The 12431-nt window shown below is 48.5% G+C and overlaps 1 long non-coding RNA gene across 1 annotated transcript in view; it reads right to left on the minus strand.

Annotated features, from left to right (window-relative positions):
* Positions 1 to 1152: 1152 nt before the first annotated feature.
* Positions 1153 to 12431, minus strand: part of LOC132593447 (uncharacterized) — a 123170-nt gene continuing 111891 nt past the window's right edge. The window contains exon 3 of the long non-coding RNA XR_009558969.1: positions 1153 to 1275. This is a non-coding gene — a long non-coding RNA (uncharacterized lncRNA). The remainder of the gene's footprint in view (positions 1276 to 12431) is intronic.

Here is a 12431-nt window from a genome sequence, read left to right on the forward strand (position 1 = left end):
GAGAACCTTTAGAGAGGAAAACAAATTCAGAAAAAAGCCATCCATCTGTCTTCCAATGGGGTTCCCAGGGATTGGCCAAGCCATCTCATTGCAGGCAGCCTCCCGAGGTCCCTCTCTGCTACTTTCATGCATCTGTACCCTTTTCCCCCTTCCTCAAGCCAACCCACCATCATCCTGCAGTGAGACCTTGGTTTGCTGAAGGTATTCTCTGTTATCCTGTGACCATCTCAGGATGCTAGACAAGAGGTCCCAGAATGAAATAATGCCATGTGCAGGAACATGGATGGACCTACAGACTATCATACTAAGTGAAGTAAGTCAGAAAGAGAAAGACAAATACCATACGATATCACTTATATGGCAATCTAAAATAGGATGCAAATGAACTTATCCATGAAACAGAAACGACTCACAGACATAGAGGAGAGAATTGTGGTTGCCAAGGGGGAGAGGGGGTGGGGGAGGGATGGATGGGAGCTCGGGATTAACAGATGCAAACTATTATGTATAGAATGGATAAACTACAAGGTCCTACTGTATAGCACAGGGAACTATACTCAATATCCTGTGATAAAGCATAATGGAAAAGAATATGAAAAAGAATGTATATATGTATAACTGAGTCACTTTACTGTACAGCAGAAATTAACACAACATTGTAAATCAACAGTACTCCAACAAAGTAAATTAAAAAAAAAAAGCTCCCCACTGCCCCAGCAGAAGAGAACAAATGAGTTAAGATCTTGGCTTAGACATACAGGTTTAGAAGAATTACATGAACGCGTTTTCCTCTAGGACAGAAGGAAGCAAAAGAGTGAGGGAAGAGAGGGGACTTCCCTGGTGGTGCAGTGGATAAGACTCCATGCTCCCAATGCAGAGGGCCTGGGTTCGATCCCTGGTCAGGGAACTAAATCCCACATGCATGCTGCAACTAAGAGTTCGCATGCCACAACTAAGGAGCCCACGTGCTGCAACTAAGGAGCCCGCCTACTGCAACTAAGACCCGGTGCAACCAAATAAATATTTTTTAAAAAAGAAAGAATGAGGGGAAGAGAGGGGGGCATGACAAAGGGGAAGGTGGGTCCAGAATGAGGAGACAGCATTCAGACGCAGCACCTCACCTGTGGGCAGTTGGCATAACTCTTCTTCCAGCTGGTAAACCATCTCCCTCTGTCCGGTGAGCCTGGAGGCAGAGGCTGAGCCCACAGACATTTAGAAGGATGGTAGGGGATGCATGGATAGGAAAGCAGTTCATCTCAACACAAGATCTTCTCCCTGTATGGCACAGGTAAAACACATCACTCTCTCTTGCCTACTAGTTGTCTGATTCTAGCTACCTACACACATCTGCTGGTTTCATCTCTTTTTTTTCTTTTTTAAAATTTGTATTTATTTATTTTACATAACATACAAATACAACTACCATTAGCTAAGGTCTCAGAGAAAAAGACACTTAATGCAAGATTATTAATAACAATGAATACAAATTCAGATTTCAAAAATCCTTCTTGATGATAATTTCTTTTTCTGGAGAAGGAAAATGTTAGATCTGATAATATCATCATTAATTTTTTTTAACATCTTTATTGGAGTATAATTGCTTTACAGTGGTGTGTTAGTTTCTGCTTTATAACACAGTGAATCAGTTATACATATACATATGTTCCCATATCTCTTCCCTCTTGCGTCTCCCTCCCTCCCACCCTCCCTATCCCACCCCTCTAGGTGGTCACAAAGCACCGAGCTGATCTCCCTGTGCTATGCGGCTGCTTCCCACTAGCTATCTATTTTACGTTTGGTAGTGTCTATATGTCCATGCCACTGTTTCACTTCGTCCCAGCTTACCCTTCCCCATCCCTGTGTCCTCACGGTTTCATCTCTTCTTCATCCGTTCACCAGGCTACCACACCAGTGATCTTTGAAAAGCATGATTCTGATTGTATCAAGACCATGCTAAATCTCTTCAGTTGTCTTCACTTCCTGGAGGCCACAGTCCCAACTCTTGGACAGGGCAGAGCTGCTGCATACCTCTGTAGCCCATGCTCTCACCACTCTCCTGCTTTTCAGCCAGACTCAATGAGAGTGACTTTGACCCTGGACTCTGGACATTTGCACATGCTTCTCTTGATGCTTGGAGCCAATTATCTACCACTGCATAGCAAACAGCCCAGAGCTAAGTGGCTTACAACAGCAGTCCTTCACTTCACTTAAGAACCTGGGATTTGGGCAGAGCTCACCTCTGCTCTGTGTGGTGTCCGCTGGGGCAGCTCAACTGTGGCTGGGGAATAATTTTCAAGGTGGTGCGCTCACATGGCTGGCTGTCAGTGGGCGCTCAGCCTGGGCCAATGACTGAGGCCTCAGCTTTCCTCACGGCATGGTGGCTGGGTTCTGAAAAGTGATAGTCCCAAGAGCACCAGAACGAAGCTGAACTGTGTTTCGTGCCCTAGCCTCAGAAGTCACATAGTATCACTTTAACTATAGTTACAAGCCTGCCTGATTCAAGAGGACGGGACAGAGACCCCCATCCCCAGAAGGGAGGAGTGCCAAAGCTGCATTGCAAGAAACGCGTGGACCAGTGGGGAGAGGGAAGAGGGGAGGGGCAAGATAGGGGAGGGGATTAACAGGTACAGACCACTACGTATAAAATAAAGAAGCTACAAGGATATTCTGTACAACACAGGGAATAGAGCCAATATTTTATAATAACTATAAATGAAGTATAACCTTTAAAAATTGTCAATCGTGATGTTGTACACCTGAAAGTTACATAATATTGTCCATCAACTATATCTCAGTTTAAAAAAATAACCTAAAAAAAAAAAAAAGAAATGCTTGGGATGGGAGATAATGTCACCGTCTTCGGAAAATAAACTCTCCTATCCACTTACTCTATTCTGTTACTTACACTTGCCCTTAGACTTCAGTTTAAACATCTGTTTCTCAAGAAGCCCTTTGATCACCTAAGCTGGGTTGGGTCACCTTTTCATCTGCTATCTCAACACCCTGTACTTCCCCTATTGAGATACTCATCACACACTTGGAATGATTATTTCCCACTAGACCGTCGGTTCATGCTGGGTCCATTCTCTCTCCATCCCCTCGTTGTTTGAAGAAGGAAACCCATTAGTTAGACATCTGTACATGCCAAGCCTTGTGCATTACTGAATGCGCTATTTCTAATTCTTGGAACAACGCTGCAAGGTATTAATTATTTCCTTTATTTTATACATGAGCAGAGATTCAGAAAGCTTAAGAGTAACTGTCAAAGGATAAACAGCTAGTAAACTGGCAGAGCGAGAGTTCAAATCCAGGTTATCTAGTTGTGAAGGCCTGTGACGGTTCCACTATATCTCCTTGCCGCTCTTGAGGTTTATTGTACATCTTTGGAGGGATTACTAACTGAGGTTGAATATTTTCCCATATATATATTTTTAAACGTTTAAGTTTTTTAAAAAATTTATTTATTTTTGGCTGTATTGGGTCTTCGTTGCTGCGTGCGAGCTTTCTCTAGTTGCGGCGAGCAGGGGCTGCTCTTCAGTGCGGTGCACGGACTTCTCACTGCGGTGGCTTCTCTAGTTGCGGAGCACGGGCTCCAGGTGCGCGGGCTGCAGTAGTTGTGGCGCACAGGCTGCAGTAGTTGTGGCGCGCAGGCTCAGCAGCTGTGGCTCGCGGGCTTAATTGCTCCGCGGCATGTAGGATCTTCCCAGACCAGTGCTCGAACCCGTGTCCCCTGCAATGGCAGACGGATTCTTAACCACTGTGCCACCAGGGAAGTCCATCCCATACGGTTTTAGACAATTATACTTCCTTTTATATGAATTCTTGGCTTACTTTTTTTTTTAATCCACATAGCTTTTTCTGATTGATCGGTAAGAGTTCCATATAGAATAAATTATTTTCACTGATGTATTTACCTTTTGATTTTATTCCGTTTTAGACATGTGAAAGTTCTATATTTTCATGTGGTCAAACCCAGATCTCTTCTTTTATGCTTTCTTTCATAACTTCTCAAAGTTTTTTTTTCTTTTCGCACGATAAAAGTGATACGTGCTTATCGTAGAAGATTCAAACAATGCAGAAAAGTATAATGATGAAAATACAATCACCCATACGCTTTTCACTCACCCAGAGACCACTCTCAAAATGGTGTATCTCCTTCCTTCCTTTTTTGAAAAACAATATCATATATGAGTATGTATGAAAGGTATGATACAGTTTAAAGAATCCTCACAAAACCCGCACCCACGCATTATAAACAATGCTGCTAGCTTTCTTATAGACATTGCCTGATGCAAGCATATAAAAGTATCCCTTAGGTGTATCTGTGCTTCACCCAGGTTAAGAACCAGAACATTGACAACACCTTAGAAGCCCCAGCTATGAATATCTGCTCTTCCAGAGAAATAAAGTTAGTTTCTATTCTATGTTAACATTTTTTTTTATTATTATTGCCTTCTCTGATAACACCTCTCGTCCCTACCCCTTTTTCCTAGAGGCAACCATGACTCTACATTTGTGTTAATCATTCCCTTGGTTTTCTTTATAGTTTAGCCATTTAGCTATTAAACAATATACTGCTCAAGCTTTAGCTATATTTGAATTTTATTTCTGACATTTGTTTCTTTGACATTTTATTTTTGAGATTGGCTTGTGTACTCTAAGAAAGAGACGGCAGTTCACTCGTTTTGGTGTCGTAGAGCATTGCAGTGCATGACTACTCCATTGTTTATCCTTCATGGCATGTGGGATCTTAGTTCCTCGACCAGGGATCGAACCCACGCCCCCTGCAGTGGAAGCGTGGAGTCTTAACCCCTGGACCACCAGGGAAGCCCCATGGTTTATCCATTTTATGGCTGATGAACGTTTGGGTTGCTTCAAAATCTTGGCTGTTATGAATGGTGCTGCTACGAACTCTCTTACACACGTCCCCTGATGCACGTGTACGGAAGCGCCTTTAAGGTGTGTCTATCTAGGAGCGGCACTGCTGGGTCACCCAGAGTACGTGCACACTCAGCCTCCTAACTAATGCCCAGCTCTTTTCCAAAGTGGTTGTAGCGATTTACACTCCCGCCTAAAGTAAATAGTTCTCCACCACTGTTCACCGTTACCAGAACTTGGTATTGTTCTAGTTAAACTTTTTTTGGCAGTCTGGTTGGTAAGAAATGTGTTAATCTTGTCAATACGTTAAAATTGTTCACATTTTCTGTGTGTTACTGGTGTTTTATCAGTGACTGACAGAATTGTGTTAAAATATTCCCCTAGGGTACATATGTCAATTTCTCCTTTTAGAGCTTTTTATTTCCTGAAGTATTTTGAGGTTATTAGGAACATACAAGTTTAAAATTAAAGTTACCCTTATCTCTTTGGTGAACTGATCCATTTGTCATGATGTAATAACACTTTCATTTCTATTAATGTATTTTGCTTTAAATCTTGTTTTAAATATTAGTATGGCTACTTTAGCTTTCCTTTGGTTAGCATTTGTCTGATATTATCTTTTCATTTAAACTTTTGGGATCTTCTTCTGTGTCTTTAAGTGGTGTGCTTCTTGTAATCAGAATCGTCATAGCCCACCTCCACTCTCCAATTCACACCCTGGCTATTCCCCTCCCCCATCATCAATGACAGAAGACACCTTTATTTCTGCATCCCTCACACCTGACATGCAGTCAGGGCTCGAAGGTGTTTGACGAATGAGTGAGTGAATGTGCAATGCCTATTACACACTATAGAAAACCTGCAAGACGGAAGTGTTCCCTTTCTGACAAAGGTGTTCTGTTGTAACCAAAGTCATTTTTTTACCAAAGCAAATGGATGTGCAGGATTTTCTTCAAAATATATTGCTATTTATCATACCTCCAGCTTCAAAGAGATGAAACAGGGCATCTGCTTTTCTGTGATGGCAGCGCATGACAGATGGGCGCTGGCCCTTATGGGGGCGACGGTACCCAGCCGCACCTCTCCTCCTCTGGCAGCCCGTGTCTGTTCTTACGAGGGCTCCAACTCTCTTGTCTGCTTGCATTTGAGCTTAGGGAATTTGGTGCATTTGTCGGGCACATTTGAGGCGAAGAGAGAGCACCAGGGCTACTGCAGAGTGGCTGCTTGGCGTTCACTTACACCAGCCTCACCAGTCAGCCCGGAGAGCCAGGGAGTCCTGGGGACGGCTCAGGCCCCCAGACCCTGACATCCACTCTAGCACCAGCCTTTACCTTTCGCTGTGCCCCAGGGAAGATCACTGACCTTCTCTGGGCCTCTGGCTCATGAGAAGGTGGGACTCGGAACTTGGCATCTTCTGGTTCTGAACGGCCACGCTTTCTAGGTACTTGTATTTTCAGAGTGAGGCTGGGTTGACAAGGGTAGAGAAAGCATTGCTAGTGCCAGCCTGGCCTCCGCTGACAGTTTCCTACAGCAGAAGTGACAAAGCCTTCTGCAGAGAGGCCTGGCCACCAGCCCACTAGGGCTTCCTCCGTAATCCTGAGTCATCGGCGGCACTGGCCCTGGCTCATCATTTCTCCTCTGCCCCCGCGGGAAGGTCGAGGACTCCCGCGACAGCTGGAGTTTTCACAAGAGTTATGTCTTCCAAAGGCCACGGGCTCTGCATCCTCCCAAGGTCCAGTTCAGCTACTGAATGTCACAGACAGAAAGGAAATAGGCTCCCTCTTCTCGGTTTCTCGAATGCTAAAGCACTTTTTATCTTCAATTTTAAGATTAAGCTACCAGAAAAACTCTGAGGGCCGGCCAAGACAAAATGCTATTACTTGGCCCTAATTTCCTGTTAAATGCCCTAAGCAGTTTGGCTGCTGAGATCACAGTATTCCTTGAGCCAAAGACCATCTGGACTTTCTCTTCTTAGGGCGGCACAGCCGGCCAGGGCCCGGGTGTCATGCGCGTGCTCAGTGCAGTCAGGAGGCCCCGCTGTGCTGGAGGACAGGAGGGGAGTGGGAGGAGCTCAAGGAGGGGAGTGGGGGGAGCTCAAGGAGGGGAGTGGGGGGAGCTCAAGGAGGGGAGTGGGAGGAGCTCAAGGAGGGGAGTGGGGGGAGCTCAAGGAGGGGAGTGGGGGGAGCTCAAGGAGGAGAGTGGGGGGAGCTCAAGGAGGGGAGTGGGGGAGCTCAAGGAGGGGAGTGGGGGGAGCTCAAGGAGGGGAGTGGGGGGAGCTCAAGGAGGGGAGTGGGGGGAGCTCAAGGAGGAGAGTGGAGGGAGCTCAAGGAGGGGAGGTAATTGCAAAGCCAGCTTAACAGTCGAGCCTCAAACTCCTCTTTCTTTGCTCAGTTGCTAAAAAATTATAACGAATCCTTGGAGCGAAGTGGATAGGGTAGGTATAGGCTGGGAAGGTTGGAGGCTCTTTCTTCAGTGGCCTTCTGAGGTTTTATTCCTTCCCCACTGAGACGCTGGGTGGATGGGAAGAGGCCAGCAGTAGGTGCAAGTGGGGTGTCTGTTCTCCAGAGGGGCTGATGTGGGTTGCCAATGGCTGCATAGGAGTTTTGCATGCAGAAGCACAGTATCAAACCCCCGAGGACCCCTGAAATCCCAGCAGAATTGGTTGAAATGAAGCTGCCCTCCTCCTGGCTTCCAGCACCCCACACTCTCGTTTCCCTTCTCCCTCCGGGGCAGCTTCTCCTGCAGGAACGGAGCCCTCAGTGCTCACCCCGGGTGCTCTTGTCCTCCTGTTCTCGTCTCTCTCCCCAGTGATTACATCCTTTCCCTGGGCTAAGTACTGTTGACTCCCAAATAGACATTTCTGGGCTGGACCTGGAGCTCTGGGCTTTCCACTTGACATCACCTGGGACAGGCCTCTTAATCTAATATGTGTGGAGATCTCAGCATTCACCCAAACGCACTGCCTCTGTCCCCTGCTTACACTTCTCCGTGGACGGCAATATTTACCTCCGCAGGTGCTCACACCAGAACTCAGTTCCCTTTCCCGTGCTCACCCTGACCATCCATCAGAAATGGAAGCCATTCCTTCTCTGCAAACTCACTACCATCTTCCTCTCTTCCCCGCTCCCTCTGTCCATCTCCCAGCTGGTCTCCCTGGACCTCCTCGTGACTATTCATTCCTGCACAGCAGTCAGGGTGATTTCAAAGTCTACATTAGACCCTATGCAGTCCCCTGTTGAACCCCCCGATGGCTTTCCCATTGCAGGCCCATCTGGTGCCAATGGGTTGCCTCCATCTGGAGCAGGGATAAGATGTGGGGACAAAGCCCAGCCCTTTGGGTCCAGGTTCTTCCATGGGCTAATGAGGATACAGTCAAGTGGTCCTAGAGTCGCAGCCATGACCACCGTCTTAAGAAGGCAATGTTATGGCAGCTCTGGCTTTTCTTTGCAGCATGTCCTCCTCCATGCTTTCCTAAAGGCAGACCCCACTCCCTGGGGTCTTGTGGTCCATCCCTGATTATAGCGGTAGGCTGTGAGTGAGGCTTGACCGATAAACCCTCTCTGCTACTGGCCACGCTTAATTTTCTAAGAGGTGAGTACCGGACCAAGTTTCAGCCACTGGATTCTCTCTCCCGGGAGTCTGAACCTCGAACTGAGACGCAAAGTGACGGAAAGAGGTAGCAGGAGTCATTTTAAGGCAGCATCCTAGAGAGAAGGTCTGTGGACTCCCGCTGCCGAGGTTCCCAAAGCTCTGCTTCCTGTGTCTGCTGGGAACTTGTTGTGTACATCCTTTCATGGTATGTGCTGCCCTGGTATTGTTCCAAAAAAGCTCTATTTTTGCTCAGCTTAGGCAGGGTTGAGTTCTATTGCAACAGGGGTTGCAAAGATGCAAACCTACAGACTGCTCGGGATTGCACTCACACAGCACAGAAAGGCTGGGAGTGAACAGTACCACCCCCCCGGAGTACCCAGTGCTCAAGCCTGGAGCACCCAGCAGAGGAGATGAGAGTCTTCCCAGGCACCCTGAATTCTCATCTGGTGCAGCTTATGAGGAGGGGCCGAAGAAAGGAGTAACCCTGTTTCTGTATCAGTTAGGACACCCTCACCCCAAAGTAACAGAGGACTGGACTAATAGTGATTAAAGAACAAAGGCATTTGAAATGACCTCTCACAACATAAGTCTGGAAGCAGGCAGTTGTGGTGCTAGGTCATCATCTCAAACAGGTCAGGGTGTTGAATCTGAATCTCTGTGACTCTCATATAGATCCTCATGATTGCATGATGGTGGCTGCAGTTCTGAGCATCACTTACCAAAGGCAGGGAATAATGGGTAGTAGCCAAGGTGCTAAAAGAAAGAATATTCTCATGAACTTCCACCTTTCTATCAGAGAGGAGGAATCTTCTCCAGAACCCCTCTGGCTTCGTATTGCATTGGCTAGGATTGTGTTTACCTGGCTACCATGAGCTACCAGGGCAGGTGCGGATATTGTATTCCAGTCTGTAGCTTGTCATTGAATTCTCTTAACCGTGTCTTTTTTTTTTTTTTTTTTCGGTACGCGGGCCTCTCACTGTTGTGGCCTCTCCCATTGCGGAGCACAGGCTCCGGACGCGCAGGCTCAGCGGCCATGGCTCACGGGCCCAGCCGCTCCGCGGCATGTGGGATCTTCCCGGACCGGGGCACGAACCCGCGTCCCCTGCATCGGCAGGCGGACTCTCAACCACTGCGCCACCAGGGAAGCCCCTTAACTGTGTCTTTTGCAGAGCAAAAATTGTAAATTTTGATGTGTTTCCAATTTATCACTTTGTTTCTTATGTGGATCAGACTTTTGGTTATCATGTCTAAGAACTCATTCTCCAACCCCAGATCATGCAAATTCTCTCTTGTGTCTAAAAGTTTTCCATTTTATATTTAGATCTGTGAGCCATTCTGAGTTCATTTCTACATAAGGTGGGAGGTCTCTCTGGTCCCGCCTCTGTGTTACAAAGCAGAAGGGCAGATGGAGGGCAGAGACCTCTGTCAGCTGCAGACACTGGCCACACCTCTCAGAAGACGCACATGTTTTGGGAGGTGGAGGGAGCCCTCTGTCCCCTGGCTCCCCAGGGAAGGCGGCACACGCCGGGAGGCTGCCCTGGTCATCGCCGGCCCCTCCTGGCCACCAAAACCATTTCGTTGCCCCTTCTAAGAGGGCCGAGACAGCAGCCTTGCCCTGCCCAGGGCGGGCTCTGTGCTCAGGGCCATAAATATTTCAGGCCGTGCGCTTAGTTATTAATGGAGTGAAATGAAAAGGAATTCTTTAGCCTTTCCCCTTCTCCACAGATTGAAAATGAGAGCCAGTATTTGAGAGGCTGGAGGGACTGGTGTCTGGGGACTTTGGATGTTGGTGGGGGGCTGCGGGTGGACTTTCCCTGTCCTGTCCTTGTTATGAAAAGGGAGACACTGACATCCTCGTTCCTAAAAGCCCCAGAGCTTCCTTCTTTCCTCTGCTCCTTTCAGACTCTGCACCCCTGGTGTGGGGGTGCACGTGCTGTCCCGCGACGTCTGTCTTCACTCCTCTACGGAGCAGATGTTCAGCACGCACGTGGAGAACGGGGTCGCGTCCACGGCGACGCCTGCCTTCTGCGGAGTGAGCCTGGGGAGACCCTGGAGAGCCTCCCTTGGGTTGGGGCAGGGGACCCATCAGACACTCTCAGACCGCATCACTGACCCTGATAGGCCAGCTGCCCTGCAGGCATTTGGCTTCCCACCTTGTCCCCGCTTCCTATCTCAGACCTAAAGAAGAGGTCTTTTTCAGAGTGTTCCAGGGCCGTGGCTTCTGCATCACTGCCACCTCCAGCGGGTTGGCAGAAGCCAGGAAGAGCTGGCTTTCTCTGAGAGAGGAAGCGGGGGGCAATGGTTTATCTTGCTGCTCCTTTTCATTTGGAACATAATACACCCTAGAAAGCTCAGACCCCGAGCTGGAGAAACCAATTGCACTGCACGGCGTTTTTAGTGCTCCGAGTCTCCGAGCAAAGGAAATAGGTGAGACATTGTTGTCATGGTAGCCAGTTGCAAATTGTCTCTTAAAATAGTATCCACGCTTCCTAAGAAGGGGCTTAATGCTTCCAGACTGGTAGTAAAGTCTGCAATCGCCAGGCGCGCTCTCACGGGACCGCTGCTCCCACCGGCTCTGGGAGGACATCCTTTGGGTACTGAGAGGCCCAGGAGGCCCCCACCCTCGCCCCAGCCCCCGACTCCAGGCCACCACGACTGAAGGGATTTAGGCTCAGGGATTCCTGCTCTTGTCTCTTCAATTCATTAAAAAATCACTGTTGAGCACCTACTATGTGCCAGGTCCTATCCTAAGCACTGGGGTTGCGGGGGTGAGCGAGACAACAGGCCACAGACCCCACAGGGCTTATGTTCTTGTGGTGATGACTGGTCATCCATGGGATGCAAAGGAATAACTAAAGCGAGAAAAGACGGAGCAGAGGCTGAGTGCGTGTTGGGCGTGAGGGTGGGGAGCGTCTCTTTTTTTTTGTTTTTTTGTTTTTTGCGATACGCGGGCCTCTCACTGTGGCCTCTCCCGTTGCGGCGCACAGGCTCCGGACGCGCAGGCTCAGCGGCCATGGCTCACGGGCCCAGCCGCTCCGCGGCATGTGGGATCTTCCCGGACCGGGGCACGAACCCGTGTCCCCTGCATCGGCAGGAGGACTCTCAACCACTGCGCCACCAGGGAAGCCCAGGGGAGAATCTCTTTATGGAGTGAAAAGCAAAGGCCTCTCTGAGACCTGAGAAAAGAGGATGAGATGAGCTTTCGGAGACAGTGATTCCTGGGGGAGACACTTTCTCCACTCCTGGTGTGGCATCCCACTCCTGCTTTTTCTCTGCCTTTCCTCACCACACCCAGGGCCAGTAGAGGGGCTGATGGGATTAGTAGAGCTGGGAAGAATCAACCGGACATCCCTAGCCCTTCCTCAGCTCCCCACCCCTTATTATCTTCTCCTTCTCCATCTGGGGAGCAAGCTGCTGTGGGGTGCAGGGCTTCTCCCCTCTTCCTCCATGCTCCCAGTCTCACCTTGGCAAGACCTGTCTGTGCGGAGAGGTTGGGTCTGAGTGGAGAGATTGTGCTGGTCCTGGGGTCTGCAGGTCATCGTGTTTTCACCTGAAGCTATATCCTCCAACCTGGCCTTTATTAGTCATAAAAGGGACATTTTGATCTTCTTTTGTTATTTCTTTATCTTATTTCTCTGTTTGTTCACGTTCAAATTGGGAAGAGGAGAGCTTTTATTGGGTCCTTTTCCAAATCCCAACTTTGGGAAGGAGGCTCAGGACGAAGAAGAGAGAAAGTGCAGAAGTTCTGGGGCAGGAGGGAGCTTGGCACGTCTGGAGACCAGGAAGAGGGTGAGTGGGGCCAGACGGAGTGGTCAACTAGGAGACTGTCAAAGAAGAGTCAGAGAGACGGGGCCAGATACACAGCGTCAGAGGCCCTGGGTTTTATTTCAAGCACAATGGGAAGCCAAGGGGAGAATTTTAAGCACAGGGGTGACATGATCTGATCTCTATTAAGCAAAACA

This window comes from Globicephala melas, chromosome 15 (genome assembly GCF_963455315.2).
Source record: "Globicephala melas chromosome 15, mGloMel1.2, whole genome shotgun sequence".
Taxonomy (NCBI): Eukaryota; Metazoa; Chordata; class Mammalia; order Artiodactyla; family Delphinidae; genus Globicephala; species Globicephala melas.